The 27000-nt window shown below is 39.6% G+C and overlaps 1 protein-coding gene across 3 annotated transcripts in view; it reads right to left on the reverse strand.

Annotated features, from left to right (window-relative positions):
* CYRIB (CYFIP related Rac1 interactor B) overlaps positions 1–27000 on the reverse strand; it is a 97060-nt gene that overhangs the window by 48786 nt on the left and 21274 nt on the right. The window lies entirely within an intron of this gene.

The raw sequence follows: 27000 nt of genomic DNA on the forward strand, positions 1-27000 counted from the left end.
AGATTCTCATGTGACCAGAACCATTGGACTCTGCTTTCTAAGAGTTTTAACTGTTGAAGTTACGAGCAAGCTACACAAACTCTTCAAGAAGTTAAAGCTTGTAACTATAGGAGAGAAGCTAAATATCCTAACTGCAAGGACAGTTTAAGTTCTCCCTTGGACAGAGATCTCTCCTAAGCAAAGACTAAACACAAAAGACTTTCCCATTCCATAAAAATTCTTTCTCACCAGGCTCTGCTGTGCTTAGTCTTTCCTGGATACACACCTTAAGCCTGTATTCATAACATGTCCCAGCTTCAGTGTCCTTCATATTTTTACTTATAAAGTGTCCCAGCTTCAGTTGGGAGGGAGGCATGAGCCTGGCTCTCAGGCAGATGATCAATTCAAGACTCCTTAAATAGAGGATCAAGTCAGGTGTCCCTTATGCTACCCATCATCATGCCAACAAGTCCGTAATTTAAAAATTCTGAAGGGGGAAGAGAGACTAGGAAAGATGCTATGAAGCCCTTGCTCTGGGTAGTTGGTCAATATATCCTTTTTTCCTCCCATTTTCTCATCAGCTGGATTTAGACAAGTTATCTAGTCCACAGAGAGGCAGGCATTAATTCCAGCTCTTAGTGATGTTTACAGTACCTAACTTTATCTGATGTGTAAACAGTTTAAGCTCTTAGCTTAAGCAGTCTGAATGATCTTCTTAGGATCCAATATTTGTTAAAAGAAAAGAAAAAAATACTGCAAAGATGTGTGAGACCTTGAGTAGAAAATCTCACCCTCAGAAGGTTGTCTGCCGACTCTCAGCTTTTACATCCACTTCTCACTATCCGAGACATTAAAGGCAACTGGACTCCTATTTCTGCACAGGAAACCTGATGAATTTCAAATCATTCGTGCACTCCCACATCCTCTCATTTAAATCTGTACTGAGAAAGCACAAGATCTTTGTTCAAAGAGTACTTGTAGATGCCATCATCTCCAGAGGCATTTTTCCTACATTTACTGTGCAAGTTACAACCTCAGTCAAAACAGGAGCACAACAATTTTTCTGTATTACCCTGTATTTGGAGTAACAAAGGAAGCATTTAAGAAAAAGTCTTACATTTTTCTCCTTAAGCAAAATAACAAACACCAGTGTTCAAATATTCACACACGTTCTAGAGACTGCAGCAAGGCAGTTAGTTCATGCTTTTGAAATCAAACTACCCTGGAACAGAAGTCAAATTGTAAACCAAAAAAAATACCCAAAAAACTTTTGCTTTAGAGACATATCACACTACAAAGGTGTTTTGCTATTCTAAGGCTAGAAAGACTTCAGACTAAGAGATCCTGAAGAACCACTTTTCATGAAGAAATGCAGCCAGAAAACTCAATACACACATGAAGAAAAGGAACTGTGCTATACAAAATTATGGAATCATGGCCAGCATAATTCTGGTAGACACAAAGTTGCTGTATTTAAGTAAAGCTCCAACAACAGACATGCAATTCCCTTCATTCAACTACCGCTAATTTGCAGGTGGATGCCAGTGCATTCAACAAGAGTATCATCACTTCAAGCACTTCAAGCATCCTGAAAATGTCCTAGGACCACCAATTACAAGAGTATCATCGAAAACCAGGGAAAAATTGTACTAGTATGTGTAACCGGACTTGAAATTAAGGTGCCTGGCTTCTGCAATCTCCAAATTTAGATCAGGGACTCCATCAAACCATGTGATGAGAGAGTTGCTCTGCAGGCAGAGCATGCTTTAGGCTGTTTCTCCATGAGAAACCCACAGGGCCCTTTACCACACCGTGTAACCAGAGCATGGGCAGTGCCACACATGAGGTTAATGTTCAACCAAATGAAAGGCAGAGGCTCCCAAGCTCCTCAGAAAGACGGTAACCGGAGAAGTGTGACAGGAACTGTTTAAGAGAAGCCCAGCAGCAAGCTCCAGCTTGGTGAGAGGTACAAACGAAAGCACGTGCACGTGCACCATGGATGCGTAACTTCTAGGAAGGAGCTGGATCCATCACGTGGTGCTGTAGTACTCATCTGTTCAAGGACTATGATTCAGTGCCTACAGGGTGTGTTGGATTTAGTACAGATGCACAGAATAATTGCACACCGCATACGTGTCTGGCTGCTGACAGAAGAAGGCTACACACACACATACACAATTAAGAGCACTCAGAGAAGTTAAATCATCTGCTCTAAAAGGACTGACTGAAGCCTTGTTGGCCTCACTCAGTGCAACTACAGAAAGCTTCCATATCTCTCTCGGAAGGAGTCTCAAATTGAAGCTACTTAACTTTCACAAGGTTTAGTTTGAGGGTCACCATGCCCAGCATGGGCCAGAACAAACATTACCTACTATGGAATTATTTGTATTGCCATTCATGAACTTACACAATTTATCAGGGACATCTCATGTGGCAAAGACACTGACGAAGAACTGGATGATTTATGGGTGTTGTTATAGCAAAAATCTCCTATAGCAGGAACTTTTCCAACAACAGACATTTTCCAGCAATCTCTGAATACTGGAATGTGACAAAAACAAGACAGAGGAAGTAAAAAGACTTATATAACAATAAATCTTTTTAATAAAGATATGCTTGTCACTGTGGCTGAACTAGAAAATTTCTTTTGCCTTACAGCATTGTCATAAGCACCACAGAAAGCTCACTAACAAAGGGATCGGCAACTTCATAAAGAGCAATGCAAAACCCCTTTAGCTGATCAAGGGGCTTCCAGTAGCTTTTTTGTCTTTCCATAAAAATTAATCTGGCTTTCAAAGATTAGTAAAAAGACAAATAGAAACTTACCCATTGTCTTATCACTCAAATCTAGAAATGGACGTTGGCTGCCTGGGCCTCCATCTCATATTTTTGTGGAAATTGTTATTTTCTTAAAAATACAAGTATCAGCAAAAATAGTATTAAAAAGAAAGCCACCAACAATGACTAAGATCTTCCAGATCTGAAAATATGAAAAGGTTTCACTTGGATGTACTGAATTTCAGTTAATGTATCACTGCAGAGAAACTAAAGGAGTCCCATATTCTATTACTAACCTTGCTTCTATCTTATAAACATGTTTTATTAGGAGTCATTCAACTACTGAAATTCGGTCCAGTGCTTCAGTAACTAGAGAAACATGCATTTGATCCCTGTTTTTACTACAACTTCCTATTTGCTTCCAGGTAATTAACACTGCCATACCTCAGTTCCTTATCTTATCTTTCTTAGTGATGAGGCCAAACATTCAACACTAAGAAGAGAAGGACTTTAGCCAGGTGTGTTGTCTTTGAATTCTGCTACAGCAAGAGTTGGTAAGGGCAGCAATGGATAAAGGCATAAGCGTAGAAGAGGCTGTTTAGTGACTCTCCAGGCAGTCAGTAAGAATACTCTGGGTGAAACACACGTGCAGAATACCTCCAAAATCTCTGCACTACATCACATTACAGACAGAAGTTGCTGAAGCAGTACAGACTCCAAAAATCAGACACTGCATTCCTATCCAGCAAAGATATTCATGTTAAACTCTCATCCATCAGCCTGAAAAATAATGGAATTTGCTGTTTTACTGCTGAAAACTTGAGCTTCTTAAGCCTTTAAGTTAAGGCCCTACAGACAGTAAGAAGTTAACTAATCATTTGAGACAGTCTAGTCTAATCCAGGACATAGACAGTAACTTCACTTCAATATGCATGTTATAGTTAAAAAAAAATCTTTTATTAAGACTATTTTGAATTATAAAATCATTCAAGTGTTCCAAACTGCTGATCAAATTATCCTTTCACAGAGATAACAAATGAAAGTAATTTAAAAAAAAAAAGGAAAATATGCACATGTCAAACAACGTGCTTGAGGGGAAAAAATAAAGTTTCATCCAGATCAACCAACTTCAACACTGACTACGGCTGGATTATTAGAGGGGAGTGTCATAAGACATCCTGTAGTTAGAACACACTTACTAAGAAACAATGCTGAACTACACTGGGACAATTTTCTAAGATGAAAAATGAGCGTAAAAGTACAATTTGCATCTTAGTAGGTGCATTTAAGTTTATAGAAAAAGCTGCTCCCATGGAAGAAGCCTTAGAGCAAAAGAAATTTGTGCTCAGACCATTAACAGGATCCACAAATTCTATCCTCTTTCATACAACAGCGATCTGTAACAAGTGTATGTAACTATTGAAGAATGAACCACACCTAGAAAAGTAAAACCAGCTTTTTGTTTTGCTGGTCAGCCAGAGTATCCTCCATGATCATGAACACCACGCTTATGACACAGTAGAGAAGTCCCTCAGCAGTTCATGAGACCATAAAAAAAGTTCTCAAGAACCAGGCAAGGAAATGAGTAGTTCAGAAAGGTGGCATCTCTAACTCTGGTTCTGTGTCACATTCCTAAAAGATAGCAGAGGGCACGAGCAGCTGCACCTCCTTTGCCTACTTTGAAACCTGCAAATAAAACATAGCACAAAAGTGGATTCAAAACCTGTAATTTCAGGCACACAGACCTTGCCCTAAAAGGTATCACATCCTTTTAATACCAGAATACAACAATAACGAGAATTAATTCACTGAGAAACCTCATATTTGAGGCAGTTTCTGGAGCCCCATGTGCTGCCTTTGTGCACATACACAGCACCGCAAGAGCAACAACACATGGTAGGAAATTAAACTCTGAGGAAATAATGTCTTCCTTACCTTAAACTCCTGTACACACTACCAAAGTTTTGACTATAATAAGGAAGGAATTATCAAACAGTATTTTACAGACTTAATTTCTTCCACTGAGCACTCTCTGCCTGGAATGGGAAAGAGCTGCTTCAGCACTCACTTATGTCAAGGATCACTTTCCAAAAAGGTACATTGGGGTAGTGCCAAGCCACTGAAGCAGATTTATTTCAGAAAACAGAACTGTAACTTTTCTACTAGACAATAAAAGCTACTGCTTAAAGGCAGTGATTCTCAACCTCCTTCCAACTGCAGCCCTTCCTAGTTTTTGGCATAATAAGCCCATAGGCAGAACACTTACTTTACTTCCTCTGAGACATCCATCTGCAAGAGCAGGGGAATGGCAAACGGGATCATTCCCCAGCCCACAAACTCAAGCAGAATTAAGTAACACACAGAGTGACATGGAAGTTCAAAAGACACACAAGGTGAAAAGAAGTATACTTAAGACCAGATAGGGACAAAAAAGGGGTGGGGGAGAGGGGCAGAAAAAGAGACACAGACAGAAACCAGCCCACTGATGGCTGTACCTAATCCATTCTACTCTTTTGAACGCTTCTGTTGATGGGAAGCTTTTCACTATAGTCACTGTAATCTGGGCTCCCACAAAGTTGCTCTCACACTCTCAAAAGAAGGACAGCTCTAGAATTTCTGGTTTAAATTGAATTAGTATTTCATGTTATCAATTTTATGACTGTCAAAGTTCCATTGTGTGTCCTAGCGAGTAAATAAAACGCTTAAATATGGGCTACACATTTCACACCACTTTAGATATTTACCATGAAAAAAAAGTGAGGCAAAGAATCCTAATCATCATGTGCTCTACACAGAAACTGCTCTAAATTACACTCAGCCACATCAGCACCCTTCACAAGTTAGCACTTAGAAAGGTGCTCTGCAGAGAACAACACAACAGTTTAGTGCTTTCACCTGAATTTATTGCTACATTTCATCAGAAATCAGAGCTCCACAAAAGTTTTCTTAACTATGAAATCTTCTGAAAGCTTGATTTTTTTATATTATATTATCTGTGCCAATGTTCATGACTTTGAATCTGCCGTCAAGCTGCATACCCCCTCACCCTCAACACACTTCTCTGGTGTGCAAGCATCATTATCAGGCATACTCAAATCAGTAAAAGCACTCAAGTGTTGCAACACAGTTTAAAGTCAACACCATAAACACCATTCCCAACATGTAAATTCATAGCTTTCAGCCTTCTCCTTAGTGTGCAGCTCTGTGCTGAAGAATAAAAAACTTACTTTTGGCCTGTTTACTCTTTAAAAATGCCTAGCTGGATATTTTATTAGAAAATGAGCACTTCTGAAATGACTGACCCTTAAGATTGTTTCCACTTCCAAAAATTCTAACCAAGTCTACTTTCCCCTATTCATAGAATGGATACTCAGAGGCTAAAATAGACACTCTTTTAAGTTAGAAAAACCAAAACCTGTCCACGTGCATTTTTCTTCCCCATTTCTGAAAGCAAAGAGCAAGCAATTCCAGATCCACAGCTTAGCTAAGAAAGACAAAAAAAGTGTCCTACAACTATGTGAGAAGAGACCAGGCCAAATAGTACAAGTCTGGGAGAAATCTCTGTATATGGAAGCAAGTCCCTGGGCAAATTATTCAAACATGAATAAACTTTGCACTTACCTGATGGGAAAATGAAGAAGTATCTGTAGCTACCAGCCTTGTTCTTATAAACCTCTTAATTCAGAACTACTCCAACATTAATTTTTACAGCTGTACTGTATCACAGTTAAGACTAGGCAGGCTTTCAGCCTACCACTGTTACTTGACTTAAAGGGGAAGCTTAGCAAGTTACAGTATCTATTCAGTCAACCTAGACTAATGTACTTTGAGTTTTAAAAGATTCTTTAATTTACACTGTCTCTAGATAGCTATAATCACAAAGAAATGCAGAAGAGTATTCTTAATTGGTAGAGAAGTCTCGGCAGTTTGTTCTTTTCCATGGCAAAAAGGAGATAAAAATCAAGGAATGCCATTCCTGGATGCTTTCAGTGAGGAGATAACACACAAACTGAGAAGGAAATTTTGTTGTATATATATGAACAGGTAAAGAAAAAGGGTGAATTTTATACCTCCTTGTAGGTGAACGGAGCCTCCCATTATATTCTAACGTACACACAAAAATAATATTAAACTGGCACAACTGTACAGAATTCAAAGGCAGGCATCAGGGCAATCAATTTCATGTTACTACTGAATCACATTGATAGTGAAGATTGCTTGTGACAAAGATCACAGGATTAAACTTATCTGTAAACTTATTTAAAGCATTTGCCTTCACAACTTTGACAGGAGGATATCCTATAAAAGGTATCTGCAAGACAGTAAGTGGCTCCTACCTTAAAGATCTCTTCTGTCATCAGACCTGAAAAGGCCCGTTTCTCCTCTCAACAAAAATGAGATTAACTGGCCTGAATTACCAGCTTTTTCTCTCCTTGATAAACACCTAAAAGCAGGAAGGATGCTGGAATTTCCTAGGACAGTTACAGACATAACTCATTCAGGTCCCCACAAGTAACTTGTCAGTGACAACCCTTTATTGAAATTTTATTAGAATTATTGCTACTTCTTTACAAGCCTGATACCATCTGAGGAAAAGCCTTGAGATAGAAGGTTTTGAGACTTAAAACCCCTGAAACTGAAAATTAACATAATGGACTATAAACTCTGAACAGAACTACTATAAATTTATTTAAGCTTAGAAGGAGCTACTGGACAGAGGTAGTGGTAGGAGGCAATATTAACCACTTTATCACCTGCCCCCATTATCTCCCAGGGGAGACAGGAAGACACATCTTTTATTGCTGTACAGCACAGAAAGGTTAGCTCTGAGAAAGCAGGAAATTAAAAAAAACCAGCATTATAAAAATCAGGAGGGGAAAGGCTGTCATGCCAGGAATGGTTAAAGCCATGCTGTAAACGATGTAACTGGTTCCAAGAAAGCAGCTGTAGTTATGGGTTATGTAGCAGCCTGTCTTTTCACCAAAGTCAAAATTCCATCAATGTTTGTGTTACAACGGAGGAGTTCTGCCTGTCACATACTTGCAGGATTTAATATCTGTATATACTTGCACCTTTTCACCATCTAACCATTAAAAACAAATCTCAACTTTCTTGTTTACAGATTAGAGTTAAAACTGCAACTTTCATCAACCACCTTTAATTCCAAAGGAATTGCCATTCACACCAATGCTTTAGCCGAACTCCAATCCCAAGCACAGCCCTTGACACAAAAAGCATGACAGTCAGTCAACATGTTACTGTTACATCCTCAGATTTCAGTTTTACTTTTCATGGTTATTCAACACAATTCCTCCCAACTCCTAAGAATAAATCAAGATTTCTCTCCCACTGGCTTTACTCGTTAAAGACTGCAACACCAGAGAGATCATCAAGTGCTCAGAAGTTCCCCAGAAAACTCAGTTCTGCCACCATGAACACTTACATAGTGAGATTGTCTTATCTTCTGAACTTACACACCAGAGATTTATTATCAGTTGAGTTTTGGTTTGGTTACTTTTTTCTAACCTTCCACCCTATCTTTCACACAGCTGAGTCTAGTCCTTTTATTTAATGTCACTTCAAGCTGTATCTGGGAAGAAAAATACTGTCCATTCTTGTGAGATAATTTTACATGTAGCTGTCTAAAGTCAGGTCCAACCAAATGGTGCTTAATGAATACTGAGATAAAAAAAGAAAGTACTTTGTCCTTGTACAACACAGATTACAGCAAAAAGAATTTGCTGGTATGTGATTTTTTTTTTTTTTTTCATTTCCCCAGACACCTTTTATAGGACCATGCCAGTTACTTTAACAGTAGCCAGCAAAATGTGCTGTTGTGCAGTTGGGACAGCCATCGTTTCCTGTTCATCTTTACACACCAGCACAAAAAGCTGCTACTCAGCAATCAAAATCCTTGTAAGTTGAAAAAAAAAAAGTCACTTACAAATACTACCAAATTACTGTTTCAGTTACATGCACAATTTATGTTGGTTTTACACTAAGATACAGTTTAGAGTTTGTGTTTCTTGTGAATATGACAACTACAAAGACTGTGATTCCTGATTTTATTTAAACAGAACAGTCTGTCGGCACTATCTGGGAGACCAATACTTAACTCAAATTTGCTTTGAGACAACAGGTTAGTAAACCAAGGTCTTAAATAATGGCTACAGTGCAGAGACATGTCATATTTGGAACAGATTTCTGAAAGGATCAGAAGTACAGCATTGGTTTGAAAGAAACCTGATCCTGGAAGGACGGCCTGCTTAAATTCTTGGTAGGACTTATGTTTAACATGAAATGCAAATCAACAAAATCTTGGATCTTTAGGATATTCCACTAACTGCCAGCATTACATATGCCTACAGTTTCCCAGGCTACTTTCCCTAGCAGCACAGAGAACATATAAAGCATAACCATTATGAGTTAAACTCTAGCTTTCCTTGACAACATGTTATTGACTGCCTCTGATGGACTTCAGATTAGGCCAAACTGTTCACCATTTTTAGCTGCAAAAAAGTTAAGTTCATTTCAATTCTCCTGGTTGAGAAGATTTAACTACTGCTTCTTTCCAAATAGTAAAGGAGGTCAAAAACTACAAAACAGATAAAAACATTCACAAGTCCAAAAATTAACTTGATTTAAGTTACTTTTCTGCTTCTTAACTACTCAACAGAACAAGATGGAAACAAGCAACTCAGACCATGAATACATAATGCAAAGTCAACACAAATCAGCAGATAAGAGAATCTCAAAACAGATTTTCCCAATGCATCATTTCCTGCCAAGAACAGAATCAGAATGGTTTGGATTAGAATAGACTTTTAAAGGTCATCTAGTTCAACACCCTTCCATGGGCAGGGACACCTTCAACTCAAACAGCTTGCTCAGACCTGGCCCTGAATGCTTCTAGGGATGGAGCATTTACCACCTCTCTGGGAAAACTGTGCTGGTGTTCCATTATTCTCATTGCAAAACAGTACTTCTTTATATCAAGTCTAAATCTGGCCTCTTAGTTTAAAACCATTGCCTCTTGTGCTAGTGCAACAGGCCCATGTCAAAAGTCTGGCCCCATCCACCTTACAAGTGCTCTTCGGGTACTGGAAGGTGCTCTAAGGTCTCCCCAGAGCCTTCTCTTCTCCAGGCTGAACCACCCCAGCTCTTTCCACTTGCCTTTATAGGAAAAGTGCTTCATCCCTCTGATTGCTTGTGTGGGCCTCTTCTGGACTCACTCCAACAGTTCCAAGTCTCTCCTGTGCTCAGGACTCCTGAGCTGGACACAGTATTCCAGATGAGGTCTCATGAGAGCAGAGTAAAGAGGCAGAAAGTTGGTCCTGCTGTTGGGGATGCAGCCCTCAGGTCTTTCACCTCAGGGCTGCTCTGAACCTCTTCATCCCCCAACCTGCATTGATATCAGCGCTTGTCTGGACCCAGGTTACAGACCTTGCACTTGTCACTGTTGAACCTCATACTGCTCTTGGCAGCAACATCCTCGGACACTGTGCTGCCCACCACATCCAAGCTATTGGGAACCCAGCAGGAGACCTTCCACTGCCCGATGAGATGTACTGGATTGCTTCTTGGTCAGCTAGGATGGTCCAAGAAACATCTTCACGGGACTGGCACTGGCAGAGGCATCTCCCACTACAGCACTAGCTTGCTCTCACTGCCCAGAGCTGCTCACTGCTGACTACAGCATCCCTGAGACCTCCAACACTGACCTGAGCCTCAAGTAATTCAATACCATCAGGACAGGACCCCAGGAGCTGTGATGGGATGCAGACAGCCTTGTCACTGACCCAGTGTGGCAAGCTGGAGAAGGGGGGGGGAAGCATAAAACACCTCTCTAAATCCACCCAGGAAGTGCAGGGCTCCCTCAGTCAGCACTAGGGTGGGGGAATTAAACCCACTGCGGTGATACAGTGGAGTTTGAGGGGCTGGAGGTGGGTAGGAAGCTGTGGTATAGTGGGAAGTTGGTTGTGTTGTATTATATAAGTTCTTGCTATACCTTTACTCTTCATTTTTTCTTGTAGCATGCTAAACCACACGTAGGCTATTAACTTCTGAAAAAAAGCAAAGCCACCAAAATAGCTACAAAAAGTCAGTTTACACAATATTTTAAATACAAACAGGAATCACTATAACTAAAAACCCTGAACTACATCTGCTAGCAGAAAAGTCCCACTTTCAAGCAGCAAAACCCATCAAGTTCCGTTTCATGCAGACCACTATCAACAACACAGTTTTTATAGCACTCTCATAAAATGAAGAAAACTACTGGCATGAAAATGTAACCACCCAATAAATACAGCACCACCTTTACAGAGTTGTACAATTCCATACTAAACAAGACTGTCTAACAGGGTAAGTACAGCTCTGTTTGAAAATTACCGTAGCTGTTAATCAACAAGTATTTTCTTCCTGCCCTTCTCTCCCCCCACTTTTAGCACTGTTAGCCTCAAACAAACAAAAGAGAGAGAACTTGTTGCTTTTCCATTGAGCAGGTTAACCTGTTTCTCCTGCTGTACACAGTAGCAAAAAAGACTCCAACTGAAGCTTAACCCAGTCACAGAATTTGGTTTTGCAGAGCAGAAATGCAAACAAGTTGATTGATGCCATTATGCAGGTGATGGGGGGTTTGATTAGAGCCTGACACCAGCAGCTTTAGAAAATCACCTTCCACCCTGAATAGTGATATGTGAATAATCATTCAGCATCTTTTATGAAGAGAACTGCCACAGGAATGACACAAGATCCTGACTTAGGACTACTTCAGAAACAGCTCTCAAGGTACAGGATTTTGTATCTAGTGGCCTTTAATAAAAAAAAGGTGATTGGCTTCTCTCACTCTCTATTCTTCAGTGTCAAAAAAATCTCACAATCAGTATCTCAACCAGCGCTATCACTAACTCTAAACACATTGATTTTCAGCACTGATAAAAGAGTAAGTACAGACATGCTCCTATTTTTACAGAAGTTATAAACTCAAGCATTACTTAAAGCTGAACATCCTCATTGTAACAGAAGCTTTTTTTCATGGAATAGCCTTTCTTTGTCTCTATACTTGCTAAAATCCAAAGACAAAGAAAAGCCCTGAATTATCTCTTTAAACGTTAAAGGACCTTGACACTGAACACAGACAATTTATTACCCATTACACTCACATATATTAAATGCAAATGGATGTTTTTTGCAGTGTATAAACAGCCAAAATGATTCACACCAAGTGTTTACCTAGTCCAACAGCAGGTATTTAAGGAAATATCCTCGGGACCACTTCAGAGGTAATGCAGAGACTGCCTGAACTACAGGTTACCTCTGCACATTGGATATGAACATCTTCAGCCTCTCCAACCAATAGTGACAGCAAGTGCCACAGTGCAATTAAGTTCTGTGTGAGGGGAGGGAGAAAAAAGAGCCTCATTTATTTTACAGATATTGCCATAAGTTCCTCAGCCATTCTGTCAGCCTGTGCTATATCATTTATTTAATATACCTTTATCACATTGCCTTTCAATTTCCTTAAAATCAAGGCCTAAGGTATTTAGTTTAGTAAACTAAATAGACATTCTAAGATATCCAATCACCTTACACATTACCTTGATCTATGACCAGCTTTTACAGAAAGCAGACATGTATATTAGTTTGCTAGCCAACAAACTAGGTCAACCATTTACTGAAATCCATGCAGACTCAATCTCTGCAAACAAGCAGAAAAAGGCAGTGATGGTGTGGTGGGGTTTTGTTTGGTTCATCTGGACTCTTCAACCTTTCTTAGAACAAGGCTGATCTGCAGAAGCTTCATGGAGTTTCTTTAATCTATTCCTAAAGCCCTGGATGAATGTACTCTTTTAGGTGGCACCTGAACAGATCATTAATCAAATACTAAGCTCACAAGACTGCAGCTTTAACAAAGTCCACCTTCTGCCACCAGTTCTCCTTCCATCTCTACTTTCCTGAAGGTCTCCCCTTTTTCACTCACCCTATAGCTCAAATTGGAGCACAACAGACCAAGAGCGAGGTTATAGTGCAGAAGTCCTGGATCAGCGATCAACCAGGTCTCAGACGCACCCTTTTGTTCCTACTACCAAAGTACTGGGAATTGCCACTCGCCTCAGCTGCCATGAGAAACTGCTTGTATGGCTGTGCAAGTCTCTCCCCTGGCTCAGAGGTACCACCAGTTGTGATTTGTGTTGGTTTTTTGGACTTTGTTTGGGTTTCTTCTTGCTTTTTTTACTTAATATAAAACTGTACTTCAGCACACTGTCCATCCCCGAGCCAGGGAAAAACAAAACCAGTTAGAGTAATGCCATGAAGAAGATATCTATCCTGGGACTATGGCCTATCTTATAAAAAGTGGAATAAAGACAACTTCTGCTCCTTAGCTAGCACACTATTTTTAAACAAAGAAGATTACCATAAACCAAGAAGTTTAATATTTATGATTGCCACTTCGGCTTCTAAATTTGTATTGAATACAAATTTTTTTTGGAACAACAGATGACAGGAATAATCGTATTCAGACCTCTTAAGTGACAAAATGATTCAAGTATCTATAAAAATGGAGAACCAGCAGTACTATCATCCTCCTATCCACACTTCTCCTGTTTGCACACCAATGTCGGCAAACCTGAATCCACCACCTTAAACTCCCCTCTCACAACAAGGATACAGAGCATTTTGTTCACACAACCCAAAAACATGGGATTTGATACTCCTTTGGACTGAAACTATTAAAATGAGGGTGTAGGTTACTTTTGTTTTACTGACATGCAAGATGTCATTAAATGCAGTGTCTTTTCCATAAAGCCAGAATACTCACAGTGCCGTGCTTCCCCTGTCATGCAGAGTACAGCAGTTCTACACTTATTTAGCACCAATACAGAGCCCTCTGCAAAGGTCTGCTGTAAGTTCAGAACAGGAGACAGGAGAGTAGCCTACATTTCATATTTCCTTCCTTCTGCAAGGTTGAGTCACATCCTTAGGTCTCCTTTTAGAATGCTAACAAACCAGGGTAGAAACAAAAAAACCCACCCTTTAACAGAAAAGCCTTGCATTCAGGGGAAGATACAGAACTGCCAAAGGCCACAGTTCAATTCTTTGGCTCATCTTCTGCTGTGTCAGACGAGAACTGCACACCTTTTTTCTTGTTAGAAGCAAAACCTGATGCTCTTCACAGCCAGACAACTTCGTCAAAGGATTTCCAAGATAAATAAAAGGCATTAGCATTTATGAGTGAATAATACAGACAAATTCCTCATTTGGAATACAAATTACTCTATTTACTGCATATAAAAAAAATACCCAAACCCAACCACCATCACATGGCAGAAAACAGGAAGTTCAGCTAGCTATAAGACAAAGCCTTTCTACACAGCAGGTTCAAAAGTATAAAATTAAGATCTGTATTTATGTCCTTTGGTCTCTCTAGCACTTTAAATATTTTAAGCCATGACTGCCAGAGATGAAACAGTTCTTGCCTTACTTCCTCTGTTCTACCAACAGCAACACCACTGGGCTAACATGGGTAAGTTCACTAGTTAAAACTACTACAAGCCCACAAGCTGTTTGTTTGAAGTCTGGACCAGTTTCACAAGCCTGTTTTGTGTGGCCCAACCAGTACACAGGCTGGGGCAAGCAGAACTGTTAAATCAAGTAAGTCCAAGCTTTAGATGACTACTTCTATTTATGCAATATACAATTATAGTTCGTTTCATCACACTGGAACAGATGGACCTTTGCAAATCACCTACCCTGCACACCTGTATGACCAGAACAATTAAGCAATTGGGACTAGAGCATCTCACTCAACAAAAAAAAAGAAATAATAGATCAGCTGGTACAGTTGTTTCTGCTGCATAGCCCACCTATTGAATTCTGAAATAATTATTTGCATAGCCCAGAGTATTTCATATCGCGTGTTTAATACCAATATTAATATCAATATATTTTACATTGATGTATTATAAATAGTATGCTTGCAAGTATTATGCAATAGAAGATGCATTTCTATCCAAACCTTCCAGTGAGTCAGAAGCTGGGCCATGAGACAAACGCAAAAACAATCATTTTCTTATAAACATGATAAGCTGAACTGATCCCCTATTAGCAGGCAAATAGACTAGAAAATACACTTCCATCCCTTCTACTCTCGGTAAGTCAAAGGTACCGATATTACTGTTTCAATCTTTATACGTGCTGCAGTTTTCTATAAACACAGGTTTAGATAAAATACATGTAAGTCAATAGTAAGAGGTGCAAGTCTCATTAAGATGGGGTAGTTCTGGAGCTGTACCTTTCACAAGTGTTTTCCAAAATAATTTCTTTGAAGTCTAGCTAGCTATTAAAACAACAATGCAGCATGTTTAAAAACCATGACCATACTATTTGTATTTAAAGATTAAATCAGTCTCATTTTGTAAGGTACAGAGAGTCAACTACTTGGCACTATAGGCAAGGTGCTGTATGCAAAGGAGGAACTAATCACTAAGTTTCCGGACTGAGGACACAGCTACTGTGTCAGAGACAAACTTCCCCTAAAGGCTTCTTTTCATAAGCAACTTACAAAATTTGGAGGGGGAAGGATATTGACCCCACCTGTCTAAGAAAAGAATATTACCTTTTTCAAACTTGTCCAAGAAAAACTACAAAAGCCAAACCAGATTTTCAGAATTACTCCCATATAACTAAAAAATGCATAAATGTATTCTATTGTAAAATCACAGGCAATAGATGCTGAATTTAGTTCTTCTCAAATGATACTAGGAAAGTTTGAAGTACTGACTTTGAAGATCAGTTTCACTGCAAAAGTAAGATGATTTTTTTTTTTTCCCCTGGAAGCACTGTTTTGGAAAAGAGTAGTGTCTCACGGCTCCTCACAAAGAAGAAAAGTTTGCTTCTGCACAGTAAACTTTACTCAGATCCAAAAGGAGTATTTGTCAGATATGCAAACCAGACAACTACAGTCTGCCCCAATTACAAGTACTGAGAAACCGTGAGAAACAGCATAAATAGGAAGAAAGAAAAGAGAAAGAAAGGAAGCCATGTCCTATTCAACAAGCCTCCCCCAATTCCAAAGCACAGTTCAAAACAAACCTCTCTGAACTCCTGGCCTGACTGGCCCTGCATTCAAAACTGATAAACAGGCTACAAGGAGTACACTTCCAGAACCCCTGAACCTCCTCCATCAGGAGAAGGGGGCCTGCCACTAGGTGATCTCTAAGGTCCCTTCCAACCCAAATAATTCTATGATTCTATGAAGAAAAAGGAAAGTTGAAAGACAAAATTCAAACAACTTCCTTTTCGGGCAGTTCTAGCCTCAACTTTGCAGAGATGATTACAAATATTAATGATGCTAAGTGAAAGAAGCAGTACTGTACTACTGTACTACTCAAACTCTACCAATAGCTCCTTTTAGTTACTCTAAACTTTCTGGTTTAGGAGCATTCAGGGGGAAGCATAAAGCAGAGAAAAGTATGGCTGGTAAGAGCAAAAGAAAACACAAAGAATGTTATCTATGTCAGATATTTCCTGAAGGACAAGCAAGAAGAGCTTTTTACACAAGTGCTAAATAAAAGATGATAAGGAAGGACAGAGCAGTGAGAGTGAAACTATCTGAGCAGATGTAAAACAAGAGCATGAACCCCACCTTCCAGTTACTTCTATTACAGCACTGCAGGCAGGACACAGCCTCCACATTTCCGCTACGGGCCAGTCCTGTAACAGCAGCCTCAGCAATTTACAAAGCAGAGCACAGCTGACAGCAGTAAGGGAGAGATGATGTTACACAAAATAACCACCTGATAAGAGAGAAAATACTTTTACAAGGTGCCCTCCTTCAGTGAAGGGCAGCAGATGAAGTGCAGAAATTCATACTCTGGGACTGCCTAAGGCAAAGGGTAAAAAGAATACCTTAAATAAACCAGCTCTAAATCAAGCAAAAAACTACACATAAGCACAAGCACTTCAAAGAATTACGGTATTTATAAAGGACTATGATGACTGCTCAGACATATCTAACACAGCTTTCACTCACTGTCTTCAATTTTTTCCGTCTCTAGACTTCCAAAAAGTTGTAGCATAAGATTGAACACTGTCCTTGAAAACAGATACACTGAAGTACCAACATAAAATAGCTTATCTTTCTCATGATTAAGTTTTTAAAAAATATCTTGAACTGTGAAATGAAATTTTTGCTTTTTTACAACACATGACAAAAACAAAACACCAATCCTTTTGCAGAGAACAACATTTTACCAAGTAAATGCATTTAGTTGGTTTTTTTGTTGTGCTTTCTCTATTTCTCAAACACTGATTCAGAACCAGGAAACAGACCAATTCTAGGCACAACAATTGTGCTCTTCATTTTAAAGAAAAAGTCTGACTTTCAACTTTGTTTTTTAACATGCCAAAATACTAAAACCAAATATGACATGTTCTCTTAGGAAGTAAAAGCTATGTAACTGTGGAAGCTAAACACAAATTACTGGAACTCAGTAAGTGATTTTTAGTTCCTTTACTGAAGCTATTGCATATACATCAAAAACACAAAATTATGCACTACTGAATCATTCTGGCAGTGTTGTAAATCCAACAATTGTAAGAAATTGAATTTATTGTACATGGCATTTTTTATTTCCTGACAACTGTCAGCAACACACAGTGCCCTGATGAGGCAGTGTGTGCATGCTTGTCCCCTGGCAGGGAGGACCTGCCCCCAAGAGATGGAACATGAGCATAAGCAAAGCCTGTATCACTCATATACCAAAACAGGGTCTTAAAAATCACTGAGGTATTTTGGCCAGCAATTAAAATATTAGTTTCCTGAAAGTATACGTGGATTCTACATCAGCTCAGATGTAGAATTTGCTTTGGATACAACTGTCCTGCTTGAGTAGCGTCTTGAGACACAATCCAGCTGACTACCTGCACAGTGTACAGGCACACCAAGCACATGGGTGTACATAACAACATCTGGAACAACAGATTTATACACACACAAAAATCTATACACACGGAGAGTAACCAAGATACAAACTATAGCACTTTATTATGTCCCATCCTCTGGAGACAGATGGCTTTTGATTTGCCCTTTTTTTTTTTTTTTTTTTTTTTTTTTTTTTTTTTTTTGTTGGGTTGGTTGCTTTTTTCCCCTTCTAAAATAAAGTTTTATCATGACTGTACTTCCTTTTCTTTTTAGTGCTGCTACTCCAGCTCTCTCCTGACTCACCCACACGTAGCTGTGCTTCAGCATGTTGTAGTTCGTGTTCTTTTATAAAGTGTCACTACAATTCCTACTTGAACTGAAGAGACTCAAATTGAATAAATCCACCCACAGAGGTAAAGGTGGGCAGAGCTGACATCACACAACTAAATACACAAAAAGCCTATGTAAGGCCAGACACAGCACCTGAGGTTCTAATTGTTTAAAGATTTTGTTTATGTGTCCTTTTCCACATGAAAGTACCTCAGGTTTGAACACCAATGTTTGTCACATTCCCAGTATCACATCAGAAGCCAGCTGTGCTTCTGAGAAACCCAGACTGACTCTTGAGATCAAAAGCACTCCCGTGATCATTTCCTTCTCTGACAGGGAAGAAAGATCTCTGTCTTAAGACTGAAGAGACATTTGCTACCAATGAATGCCACAGTTTCAAGAGAAAGCAAGTTTCCACCAAATTTATTCCATAGCAGAAGTGTTTCTAGTCCTCCAAGCTGCAAAGCTGATCAGCCAAATATTAACTGAACATAAGCCAATACAGCAGGTCTGGTAAGAAAAGGCAAAATACCACAGCTCCACCCATAGAGGCTACTGGTCATTTCTTTACCCAGGAATAAACACTTTTTCTTTTTTTGTTGGTTTTTTTTTTTTTTTGTTTGTTTTAAACTACATAGTTTTCTAACCAGAATAACCTTAATTCATAGCATTTCTCTTAAAAAGGAAGTTTCCAAGAAAAACTGAGTGATGAGCATGATTCAAAATAAAAATGAAAACAAATTAAAAACTCACACACACACAAACCACCAAAAAGCCAAGAGGGTAGCAAAAGGTTTTTTACCATTCCTTCTACTGACAGAAGAAACAACAGTTTTATACTTCTTATGTTGGTTGACACAATTTCATTTCAACAGAGAAACTCAAGAGTCACAAGGGTCTACAAAACAGAAAGAGCTTACAGGTCCAGTGGTGACAGCAGGACAGAAGTGTCAAATTAAACAGATAAGCAGAGCAGTGTGGACGATTATGAGACTCCCACCTGAAAAATAAAAACCAGCTCATTCCTCCTTCCTTCACCATAAAGCAGAGAAAGGAATTCATTGCCCACAATTCTGTTAATAAGGCTGCAGCAGCACTTCAACTCCTCCATAACATCTAAACACCAAGTAGGTGTCTTTTCACAACATGTGCCTGTTTGGCCCTAAAACTGTGTGAATACTGCACAGAGAAGGAACGCATCAATACCAAATGTTTAAAGGAGCTACTAACACCAGAGTACAAGTTCTCCAGTCACACAATGCCGGAATTAACACTTCCTCATTTCTCTGAGCAAGCTACATAGTTACAAAAGAAGAAAGTAGAAACAACTTTGCCTTTTGAATGGCCATGTGCTGCTGCTGCAACAACCCGCAAGACCTGGAGCACTGCCTGGTTCTCCGATTCGATTAGGGCAGCTACATGCCCAAAGAGACTACAAAAACAAGAAGCAAGTGTGAAGTAAGAATTCATTATTAGAAAGGAATCAGAGCAAGAAAAAAGTAGCAAGTTCTATGGAGATGTGACTGCAATATGTAAACCAGTCTAAAAAGAGTCAGGTTACAGTCATTTCTAACCATGCAAAACTAACTGAACTTCTCTGTGCCTTTGCTCCTCGTGTAAAATAGGAAGCAAACTACTTCCTCATCTCACTAGACCATTCTGATAATAGATAACTTTACAGAAAGCAGTACCAGACTATCCATGAGGAAATTACCTGTATCTCTGGAGCAATCTAGCAAGAGCATGGTACTAAAGTCTAAAGCAATGAAGACATACTGCTGAGCACTATGTTGGCTAAACTAGCACCAGACACCTGGGGGGGGATGAAGCAAGGAACTAATGGAAAAAATGGTCTCCAATTATGTATTCATTCATGGCTCCTTGCTTTCTGCAATTTCTGGACTTTTGAGCACTGCTTTGTAGCCTAGCGGTATAAACTCTTAACCAGGAAATGAGCCCAGACAATTCATCCTCTTGGTTACATAGCACACAACCAGAATCAGAACCATTTGCTCACAACATCAATTTTTACCACTCAGAGATACATATTAAGCTAAAGTAGTGAAGACATGTTGGCTACTATTGGCAATGGACAAAACTGTTTTATTTCACTTTAGTCCCTTCCTTACAGATTTTCTAACTCTGCTTTTAGCATCACAAGTTCCTTGTCCAACAGACCTATTTCTTTACAAAATACTCCTCCTGTCCACTGTTCCCTGCCCATCAGCTCTCTTTTACGTATTTTCTTTGTCCAGCAAGTCCTCATTTTCCATGATGTCCCCAAAATGCTGGGTGAGAGGCAGCATCACTCCTACACACTTCCTCAGTACTGACCAACACTTTCCACACAGCCAAAGAGCTCACAACCCAACCTCTCTGCTAGTTGATCATCAACCTGGGCCTAACTCAGTCCCAGATTCTAATTAATATTCTTCCCTTCTTTCAACTCAAAGTGAGCTGCTCCTTCTCCTAATTAATTGCCATCTCTCCTCACCTCAGCCATCCTCTCCATCCAAACCTGTTTCTTCTTCCATGCTGCCTGCCTGGATACATGTTTATTAGAGCATGAGTTTTCATAGGACTGTAATGGGGTCAAACTGAGGCCCGTTCTGGACTAGAGACAGGGAGAAAAGCAAAGCAAGAGGCATCAGCCCTGCAAAAACACTCTGCTCTAAAGCTGAGATGCACTAAAGTTATTTGAAGAGCTGTCAAATTTTAAGACTCCCATTACAACATCTGTTTCCAAGCTTCACTTTTGGCAGTTACTGAAGTCATTTGACTGAAATTCCTTTGAAAACCTGACACAATATTAACATCAATATTATGTCACACTCAAAATATTAGATCTTAATCAATAGTCTCTTACACTGCCATTTACTAGACTCTACTGCCAGTCACACCTACAGTGAGTTTCCCAGCGGGACACAATTCTACCCCATGTTTATTAAGAAGCCAGAGTCACAGAATAATGGAGAGTTTCCCCATAACAGCTTCAAACACTGCTAAAACCGGAAACTTCAGAAGAGATAAGAAAACAACTTGGGCTTTGTTAGGCTAGTTGAAAGTTCTTGCAGGATTGCTCTCCGAACTTCAAGGCTGGAGATATCAACTAGATTATGCTATTCTGTTACTCCTGCTAAGAAACTAATTCAGCTCTGAACTCTGAGATGCAAAGGTAAGAACAGGTAAAGCATTTACTGTTTTAGTGCTTAGAAGAACATGACTTTAGTCAGTTATACATGGGAACAAGCAAAGTAGCCATAGCAAAAGATTCAAAACCATCATTACAATTCAATTGCCTGTTCAGCTGACAAATCCACATCTCCCCACACAGAGCTTCTACACAGAAGCAGGAAATCTAAACTCCGAATCAATTAACTGCTTCTATAAGCAATCCTTACACAATGCTCTCTCTTGTCTGTATGATCTTCATTTATATAAAAGGTCAGCAATTTTATCTTTGAGCCTCATGAAGTCTAGTGGTTACATATTTCACTTCCACCTTTGAAGGGAACAGTTTCAAGTAACTGTATGTCTCAGCACATAAAAGGTGCAAATACAACAAGAAATGAACTGGCTTTTCATGCCCAGAATGCACTTTGCTTGAGAATTTTCACTTTCAAGGACACTAAACAGGAAGGTTTTGTTTAAAAAAAAAAACAACAACAAAACTGCCAAAACAAACAAAAAAACCAACCCTGCTATGAATGTATTTCTTATAAATTCTCACAGCTTTTTTTTTTCCAAAATGACAGTACTAGAATCAGAAAAGTGTCTGGTTTTTTGGGGTTTTTTTTGTTTGGTTGGTTTTTTCTGGTGTTTTTTTATTCTCATTTTTTTTATTCAGGAGAGGGTCAAACTGATTTGTACATCAGAGACTGAAACAAACACCTTTGTTGTGCAACACAAAAAGGCAAGAAATCCATTTCCGTGAGGATGTTACCCTCAAGACTGCTATAATAAAAAGGAGAACAAGTCATCACCCAGTGCCACACCTGACTGGAAGAATATGCAATTAGATCTAACTTTTGAAGTTATTCAACTGCTACAGCCACTAGACATAGAAACGGAGCTTTCCAGTCACCTAATTTACAACTAGGGCTCCTAGGAACTCGTCCATTACCTTGTGTAGTACACCAGAAAAAGTTACTCACGCTAACACTCCATTTAATTTAATCATCTAGTACTGAAGGAGAACCAGAATTGCCTCATGGCTGAATTTAAGAGTCTTTTGAACTACGCCAGTTAAACAGAATTTGCTCACAGAACAGCCTCCCGCTATTGGGGAACATTTAAGCCCTGTAGTCTGAAGTAAAAAGTGCTTTTAAAAATATATCTAGGACAGCGTTCTGCTGCACTTTCTTATATATAAAGTGATTACCAATATAAGATTTTTTTTTTGCCTGGTGGACACCAATTTCAGGTAAAGCATTTGCTGATGGAATCAGCCTCCCAGATAAAACGTATTAACTGCCTACAGGATCAAGCTTTAGGTTTTGGTGTGGGTGGCAGACAGAAGGCCTGTTTTGCAAGGCAAGCTATTTTTGTAGCTACAGCCACACCAAATTGAACACACTCAAATCTCACAAGCTAAGCTGTCCCAGACCCAGTCACACTGTTTGCACAGGGACCACCTGGGAATCCCAAGTGCTGTAGATACAAGCCAGAGAAACAGTCCAGCACTTAGTAATCAAGACCACAAACCATAGAGCACTTTCACTGAATGGGAGTAATTGAATAAAAATATATCCTCCCATACAAACATCATTAGAGAAAACTAGTTTTAAACACTTGAATATTGTACTTATGTACAATCTCTTTGTTTCAGAGATATTTGGTCCCCAATTTTTCCTACAGTCCCCCAATGATTTCATGTAGTAGAAAAAAAATGGCAGGTTTGGTCAGTCATATACCATTCCCTAAATGCAGCATCAGAACTTTAGGTTAGTGCAAATAAGGGAAACAACAGCCTTTCCCAAGACACACAAATTAGTCAATACTTGTCCAGGTACTAGAAACATAAAAATTCTTCTTCTAGGTGCTGAAAAAGCAATGCTAAAGAACACTCAAAGATAGTAAGTCTGGTACTAAAAATCCTTTTACAAATCAATTTCATGAACAGCATTAACATCATCAGAGTTCACCAGAAATAAATTACTAAACATTTCATCAATATCACGGTATTCAATAGCAACAGTAAATGAAAAGGGCAGAATAACAAGACAACAAAGATTGTAACAACCGATCTGAATTCTGAATAACCCACACAAACAGACTGAGAAGGACAGGGTCAGCCCTTACCTCACAACCATGACTGTCTTACAACTATCCTGAAATTCAAATGATCATGAGTGAAAGGCCAAAGAACTCACTATTTTCCCCGCACCTTTCAATTATGTTTTGCCTGTAACTAGTTCCACTGTTTCCACAGTGAAGCTATTCTCTCTACATCAGGCTTTCACGTGACAGAGAGAACAAAATGCCATTTCTAAAAAGCAGAATGCAATTAAAACCACAGGGGATGGGGAACACAGGAGAAAATGCTGCAACTAAAAACACTTTCAGCTTTACCTAGTCAATTCTAAAACTGCTCATTGTTTGTTACTGGTTTCTGTTAAGCTCTGCTGTTTACATGATTGCAATACACGTATCCCCAGTAAGCACTGGAACTGCAAATGTAAAACAGCGCCTATATAAGAGCCTATTACTCTCAGCAAATTTTAGACAGTTGGAAACACTCTGCCAGCTGCAGCAGCCAACTTGTGGCACTCGAGAGAAAATTCTTGAATCACAGATGGGGGGAAACTGAGGTGATTTTATACAAGATCCTGAAATTAAAGGCAATCAAATAAGTCCCTGTCTCCATACACATGAAGAGAAATGAAGATTTCTCAGCATTGGGTAGAGGTGCTAAATTTTCCACGATCCCAAGGAAGAAAATACTGATACTCCTAAGCAAAGTTTATATGGCCATAGATTAATAATAAAGGAAAACTTAAGAAGTATGCAAGAGGACCATCCATTTATTTAAAAGCGCTCTTGATATACGCAAAATGAATGGGAGTAGAAAAGACATCAAATGGTACATACAAGTGGCCAACATTTACAGCTGGAAAATTATTTGAAATAATTCTTACCCTGCCTAACTGGTGCATGTATTTCAGGTGCCATGGCTAGTAAGCAGTGCCAATGCCTCAGGGTCCCCAGAGCTTAACTCTTTCCAATCCAAGCACAGTTGCCTTCATATCCCCAGTCCCTGCACTCTCAATCGCCTCTGAAGCCATGTTGAGAGGCCAGAGGGATTCAGTTGGACCAAAATGACTACCAGGATGACTCTCTGCATCCTGGTTCTAAGCACAGGAGCTGGCACTGACATTCAAGCCTTGTGTGGATTCAGCACATATATTCACATGAGCTGCATGCCTTGCCTGTAGCACATTTGCTTGACAGCTGATAATCCACGAGATGCAATTTGACAACACTCAAAATATTTCAGCTTTGAAGATACATTTTCAAATATTTTTACAATGAACGTGTCTCATAAAATCGATTTGTAATATACTTCAGGGTAGTTAACATTACCTTAATGAACAGGAGTCATTCTCAACTCATGCCCATCAACATCAACTACAGAAACTCTTGGTATAATTAAAGAGAACAAGCCTTTAGGAAGGACAGGCAAAGGTGACAACCTTGACTTACACTAGTGCCATCATTTCCGAGAAACCACCAACCAAATGAACTTCAGCAGCCACACACAAACCTGCTGAAGAAACAAATCCAACTCCTTGCACACAAGCTTTAATTTTGCCTGTCTCCATTATATCAAGATATGCGTTGGTTCCATCTATGCCCCCAGCTGGCAAGCAGGCACAAGAAAAAGGGGACTGCAGGCTGTTTGTGTGTCTGTATTCTCCAAAATATACAGTGAGAGGAAAAAAATCTGCATTTATGTTTACCATGCCAAAGCAGCTGCAGAAATCCAAAGTGGCCCCTACATATGCTTTTCCAAATGACAGAGACAATTTCTGTTACTGTATTACTCAATAATTCAGTAGTTTGCAATACAAATATTCCCCACCCTTCTGTCTCTTTACAGTATTAATTCCAAGTGTTTAGTGAGCGCTGTTAGAGATCTGGTGACAGATACCTTAAGGTCCCCACATAAGTGTCTTTAAACTATTGCATTCAATTAATTTAACAAGTAATTCTTTTGCAAATATATATAACTACTGATAGACACAATAAAAAATTGATTCATTTCTTCTTTTTATTAAGAGATTAAGACTCACACAAAACTCAGATAAAGGGACAGGACAGTTTTGTGTGCAAGAAGAGAACTGGCTGACACCAGGTTTCCACAGCCAGTGGAGGGAAAGTTTCACAGGAAGAGGCAGAGACTTTCAGAAGACAATCTCTTCTTTAATCTGTCCCCTCACGTGGCCCCAGCTAAACTGCAAACAAGGAAGAAAATCTAGAGCACCTGATGACAAATGGAAGTCGTATAACAGATGGGATCAAATTCATTCCTTACTTTCATACAACCGTGGTACTTCTTGACAGGGATATTTTGAAACAGATCCTGGGATCACTTCTTTCCACAGCCCCTGCTCTCAGACAGCTAATATATGCAGTAACAAATCTGACAGTCTGACTGGGATAAAAAGCTATCTTCTCTCCTACTCAAAGCTTCTGTTTCAACAATAGAATACTCTCTGTATGCCAGGCAAGAAACAATCCAACTTCATGTAACAGCAGTATCTTATTCATGTGGTTTAGGATTTTGCTGTTAAGCTTGCCACACAGAACCAAAGGTACGTTCTGCAAAACACACCTTGCTGAACAAAGGTATTTGTTGGGAGAACCTTTTAAGTTTGGATCCATGTTCCAACCTTGACAACAGTAATCTCAGGCTGTTTACTGTCCAACATCTGTATCTGCTACAACCTACAACAGAAAATGCTCATTAACTAATTGCTGTATTTAAAGTCCAAGTAGTCGGAGCACAAAGAAAGAAGATTCTTCCAATGAGAGGGGAGAGAATTTGAGCAAAAGAGACTTTGCAATTTTTACCATTAGAAACAGTAATAAGGAAGAATCCAGATTATCAGATCAATCTAGAAAATGTTTTACTGGTTTAAGGATTAACATTCATGCTAATGTACACTTGTATTTCCATACTATGTTACCAGAAACTCAGAATGACAGATTTAAATGTTAGTAAGACTCCACTAACACAGTAGCATGACAGCTGTCACACTATTGCTGACATTTGGATCCAGGATGCTGATGCTATGGAACAGATAAAGAAAAAAAACTTCAAAAACCTTCGTAACACACAGTCTCTTGATTTCTTTGGTATCTGAAATGTTTCTGTGAAGAAGCTTCTTATATTTTACGACCAAGTGAGATACAACACCAGATTAAAAAGTAACAAAACAAAATTAAGTTGCAGGCATCCTTATTCTCGAATTACACGGGAGAAAATTATAATGCAATTAAAATTTGACTTTATCAGCTATATAATGAATAGGTTAGAAACAACACTCTCCTGTTACAGACTCCAAATTCACCTTCACCCCACCTGGAATTACAGTCCCAGCATCACAGCGCCGCACACAAACCTGCAGGATACACCCTAACCATGACAAATACGCTACGATCCCTGTATTCCACTTAACCCGCTGCATGCTCAGCCACACTCCGAAAGACTGCAGATGCCCCTTCAAGAGGTCTCCCCCTCCCGCTGCTCCCGTTATCCATTAACACTGTCACTCCATCCCGCGGCACTACCTGCATCCCAGGGGAGCCGCCCGCACTCGCACCGGGTGCCAACCAGACCCCGTGCCCGCGACAGGGAGAAGGAGCCGCCGGAGCGCCGGGGAAGCCCAGGGCAGGGCGGCCAGTCCCTGGTGACCCGCGTGCTTCCCCCGGCGACGGAGCAGCGGTCGCCGCTTCCCCCGCGCCCCGGGGCCCCTCCCCGCCGT

This window comes from Corvus hawaiiensis, chromosome 26 (genome assembly GCF_020740725.1).
Source record: "Corvus hawaiiensis isolate bCorHaw1 chromosome 26, bCorHaw1.pri.cur, whole genome shotgun sequence".
Taxonomy (NCBI): Eukaryota; Metazoa; Chordata; class Aves; order Passeriformes; family Corvidae; genus Corvus; species Corvus hawaiiensis.